Below are 5,790 nucleotides of genomic sequence, written 5' to 3' on the forward strand. Positions count from 1 at the left end.
TTCTTTTAACTGCACAATTTTGCACAGCTTCTTCAGTTATAAAAACTATATCATGTTTATCTAAGTTGTACTGATTTCTTATCAAGAGAATACTCATATATTTATATCAGTATTATCTAAATGAAAGATAGGGATATAGGCAAAGGAAAAGAACCATGGAAACAGAATAAACAACTTCTCAGGGGAAATTCTAAGAGATTTTTGAAAAAAGCATAAAATAAGTATTAGAAATTATTGCAAGGAGGTAATAGAAAATGGAGGAGATTCATCAGCAAAACCTGCAAACACTTGGGTGTGGGCGAGTTCATAGCACTTACCAATTGCTACTCTCCCTCTGGACAGGTGTAAGGGAGGAATGTATACAGAAAGAGACAATGATGATAAGAACTCTGTCATGGACTACCAGAGAAAGGGGAGCACCAGGTGATGGAGATGACAGACACATAAAAGGGAGGATGAGGGATAGGAAAACTGAAGAGACAAGGAAGAAGGGAATATGATTCATCAGTGAATCTGTGGCCCACTGCAAGCATTTTATTAGGAATAGATTTTCTTTGTCCTGGTTTGGCATCTGAAATGCTGCATGTTCCTTCACATGACAATATTCTAGCCTTGACTTCAAGTCTTCACATTGCATCTTTCCTACTCTTACGCTCCAGTCAAGCGCCAGCTCCATGCTGGAGATCATAATTATTATTACTCCCTGAGCTGGATACCAGGGATTTAACAGTACTGTGGAAAATTAACTTTTTCCCCAAAATATTCTGTTCTTTGTCTGTTGAGTCAAGAATTAATTCTTTACCCACAATACCATCAAAATTTTGTTACATTCCCTACAAATAAATTTCATCTCTTCAATGCAAACATTATATAACTGCTAGTAGTTGCGAAATGCACATTTAAAGTATTTAAGTACATCAAAAGAATATACTGTTCTCCTGCTAGAAATTTTGGACACTTTGAGGTATTATATGGAATTTCCTGAAATTATGCCATAATAAAAATGTAGTACAATGTGGTATGTTATTGTATTATACTAAGTGGATATGTTGGGAATTTCCAGTTGGGGAGTAGTTTGACTGAAAAAGGAATGTACACTTCCCCAGCACTCCAAAAATATGGAAATACTGTAGTAAATAATGCTTTTACATTTAACCTATTATTATGTTTTTATATGTGGAGTGATTCCCTTTTTTCATTATTGTAGTTCAAGTATTTTTAGATTGTGAGTTATGGGAATGAGTCTCTTGATGTTCTCTCTCTCTCTCTCTCTCTCTCTTTCTCTCTCTTTGTGTGTGTGTGTGTGTGTGTGTGTGTGTGTGTGTGTGGTTTTTTCTTTAAACTTACACAGAGGCATCAATATTAAATTGACATTCAGATTTTTTGGCTTTAAATACTGTCTATGCTTCAGTCATTCTGAGCTCTGCTTTATTAAAGAAAGAAAGAAATTTTTATGAACTCATGCTAAGGACTCTCACGCACACTAATCTGGTCTTAGGTAGCACTGAGGTGAGGCTGAGCAATTCTCAAACATTCATATTTTTCTAAATGGAAAGCTTTTAGTACAAGATATGCAAGTATTAAGACATGATTGATAGCAAGTTCAGTATTTCTTCTTGACTCCAGCCAGAATAGATGACCATTTTCTTGGCAATTAAGAAAGGAAACAGGGTTTTCTTAATAGTGAAATCAATTTAAAACTACCTTATAATTTATTGAAAATAGAGAAGTCTCAGCAGCACAGGGTTTGGGCACATTATTTCTTATAAGATATACCTTAATTTAAAGAAGAAGAATATAAGAAAGATCTTATGAATGGTTGACATGATACCTGAAATTATTCCCAATGTATTAGATCAGAGATCCTCAAAATTATTGATCTTAGTATCTAATTCAGCCTATAAAATGTTACTGAGGGCCCAAAATGCTTTTGCTCCTATGGCTTGAATGTATAAATATTAAAGATATTTAAATTTAAAACTAAAAACAATTAAAAGCATATATTAACATATTTTTAAATAACAATAAAAAATCTATTAGATGCTATCATTAAGAAAACATTTTTGTATTTATGCAAGGACCATGCTATTTGGTTATTATAGCTTTGTAGAATAGTTTAAAGTCAGGTAGTGTTATAGCTCCAACTTTATTTTTTTGGCTCAGAATTGCTTGGGCTATGCATGGTCTTTTGTTTTTTTGTTTGTTTGTTTGTTTTGTTTTTTTATTTTTATTTTGTCAATATACAATGTAGTTAGTTATTGTGTCCCATCACCAAAACCTCCCTCCCTCCTCCCTCTCCCCCCTCCAACCCCGATGTGTCCCCCCCATTTTCTCGTTGTAAGAGCTTCAAAAAAAAAAAAAAAAAGTTGAGGTTGTTAAATCTTCCACCCCCCCCTGTTTTGTTGTTGTTGTTGTTGTTGATGATGATGATGTTGTTGTTGTTACTGTTTGTTTTAGTGTGAGTGTGTGTGAGAGTGTGTGTATATGTGTGTGTGTGTGTGTATGTATGTGTGTGAATTGATTCATTCATCTTTAGCTCCCTCCAATAAGTGAAAACATGTGGTAGTTCTTTTTCACTGCCTGACTCGTTTCACTTAATATTATTCTTTCAAGGTCCATCCATGTTGTTGCAAATGGCAGTATTTCATTCGTTTTTATAGCTGAGTAGTATTCCATTGTGTAGATATACCACATTTTCCATATCCACTCATCCGATGATGGACATTTGGGCTGATTCCAGCTCTTGGCTATTGTGAAGAGTGCTGCAATGAACATTGGGAAACAAGTATACCTTCGACTTGATGATTTCCATTCCTTTGGATATATTCCCAGCAGTGAAATAGCTGGGTCATATGGTAGATCAATCTGCAACTGTTTGAGGAACCTCCAAACCATTTTCCATAGGGGTTGCACCATTATGCATTCCCACCAACAATGTAAGAGAGTTCCTTTTTCTCCGCAACCACGCCAGCATTTATCGTTCAGCGTCTTTTGGATTTTAGCCATCCTAACTGGGGTGAGATGGTATCTCAGTGTGGTTTTGATTTGCATTTCCCGGATGCTGAGTGATGTTGAGCATTTTTTCATATGACTGTTGGCCATTTGCATATCTTCTTTAGAGAAATGCTTACTTAGCTCTTTTGCCCATTTTTTAATTGGGTTGCTTGTTTTTTCCTTGTAAAGTTGTTTGAGTTCCTTATATATTCTGGATATTAGTCCTTTGTCAGATATGTATTTTGCAAATATTTTCTCCCACTCTGTTTGTTATTCCCTATAAATGTTCAGATAGTTTTTTTTTCCATTTCTGAGAGAAATGACATTGGAATTTTGATGGGGATTGCATTGAATTTGTATATTACTTTAGGTAGTATGGACATTTTCACAATGTTGATTTTTCCAATCCAAGATCATGGGATTATCTTTCCACCTTCTTGTGTCCTCTTAAATTTCTCTCAACAGTGGTTTGTAGTTCCCTTGGTAGAGATTTTTCACATCCTTATCAATGGAATAGAATAGAGAATCCAGAAATCAACCCATGCACCTACAGCCATCTGATCTTTGACAAAGGCATCAAGTCTATACACTGGGGAAAAGTCTGCCTCTTCAGCAAAAGATGCTGAGTTAACTGGATATCCACATGCAGGAGAATGAAACTAGACCATACCTCTTGCCATATACCAAAATCAACTCAAAATTGATTAAAAATTAAATATACACCCTGAAACAATAAAACTTCTTAAAGAAAATATAGGGGAAACACTCCAGGAAGGAGGACTGGGCACAGACTTCATGAATATGACCCCAAAAACATGGGCAACCAAAGGAAAAATTTTAAAAATGGGATTGTATCAAACTAAAAACTTCAGCACAGCATAAGCAATAATTAACAGAGTTAAAAGACAACCAACAGAGTGGGAGAAAATACTTGCGAAATATACATCTGACAAAGGATTAATATTCAGAATCTACAAGGAACTGAAACAACTTTACAACAAAAAAAAAAACAATTAACCCAATTAAAAAATGGGCAAAAGCACTAAATAGGCATTCTCAAAGGAAGATATACAAATGGCCAAAAGACATGAAAAATGCTCATCATCACTCAGCATTTGGGAAATGCAAATCCAAACGACACTGAGATACCATCTTACTCCAGTTAAGATGGCTAATATCCCAAAAACTGTGAATGATAAATGCTAGTGAGGTTGTTGAGAAAAAGGAACTCTCATACACTGTTGGTGGGACAGCAAAATGGTGCAGTATTTCTGGGAAATGGTATGGAGGTTCCTCAAACAATTGCAGATAGATCTACCATATGACCCAGCTATTCCACCGCTGGGAATATATGCAAAGGAATGGAAATCATCATGTTGAAGGGATAACTGTACTCCATTGTTCATTGCAGCACTGTTTACAATAGCCAAGAGTTGGAACAAGCCCAAATATCGATCATCAGATGAGTGGATACAGAAAATGTGGTATATCTACACAATGGATACTACTCTACTAAAAAGGAATGAAATACAGCCATTTTCAACAACATGGATGGACTTAGAGAAAATTAAATTAAGTGAAACAAGTCAGGCACAGAAAGAGTAATACAATGTATTCTCACTTATCTGTTGGTGCTAAAAATAAATAAACAAATACATAAACAAATGGGTGGCGGATGGCCAGGAAGAAGACACTACAACCACAATTCCTTGACGTTGTTAAGACAAGTGAACAGATATGAGCTTGATGGGAGGGAGAGGGGAGACAGTGTGGGGAGGGAGGATTCGGTAAAGGGACATGAAAATCAATCACATTGTATATTGATAAAATAAAATAATTTTTTAAAAAAAGATATTAACTTCAAGATTCTCAATAACAAAAAAATATTGTAAAAATAAATTACGTTTTAGAAATTCTCCCATTTACAACACATTGGATAAGCTTGGAGAAACTAAGTTGAGTGAAATCAGCAAACCACAGAGGAATAAATATTGTACGTTCTCACTCATAAATGAGAGCTAAGAAAGAAAGAAGGAAGGAAAGAAAGACCACAGTGGTTAGTTGGACTTGCAGAAGGAGAGAACATAGGGATACAAAATGGAGTGGGGAAAGGGAGATGTGGAGGGAAGTAGGGGATAACCAGAGGGATAATTCGGTGGGAGACATGGGATATAATAACAATTTCTGGTAATGGGCATGCTGCCAGTATGGATCTGGCCATCACATCTTAGGCATAAGTGGTGACAATTTGCTTTGTACCCCATGAATATTCAGAACCAATAAATAAATTAATTAATTAATTACATTTAATTTTTTTTCAACTATTTTGATGCCCAAGTCAATAGACAACAGCTACATTCTTATATCTGTTCTGCATGCAATATGTTGAAATATGTTGTTTTGTTTAATGTTTATGAAGAAAAGTGATCTCACACAGATACACAGAAGGGGGTGGAGTTGTGAGCTGTTAATACCTTTTTTAGATAAATAAAGATATTCTTCTTTGATACCATAGGACAGTCAATGAGAAATAGTTTCCAAAGATTACGTTCTTTTTTTTTTTTTTTAATGTTATTTTGTCGATATACATTGTGGTTGATTAATGTTGCCCCTTACCCAAACCACACTCCCTCCTCCCTCTCCTCCCTCCCCCCAAAAAATGTCCTTTCTATTTGCTTGTCTTATCAACTTCAAGTAATTGTGGTTGTTATATCTTCTTCCTCCACCCCCGGTTTTTGTGTGTGTGTCTGTGTGTGTGTGTGTGTGTGTGTGTGTGTGTGTGTGTGTGTGTGTGTG

The sequence above is a fragment of the Galeopterus variegatus genome, unplaced genomic scaffold (genome assembly GCF_000696425.1).
Source record: "Galeopterus variegatus unplaced genomic scaffold, G_variegatus-3.0.2 Scaffold12549, whole genome shotgun sequence".
In the NCBI taxonomy this organism is placed as follows: domain Eukaryota; kingdom Metazoa; phylum Chordata; class Mammalia; order Dermoptera; family Cynocephalidae; genus Galeopterus; species Galeopterus variegatus.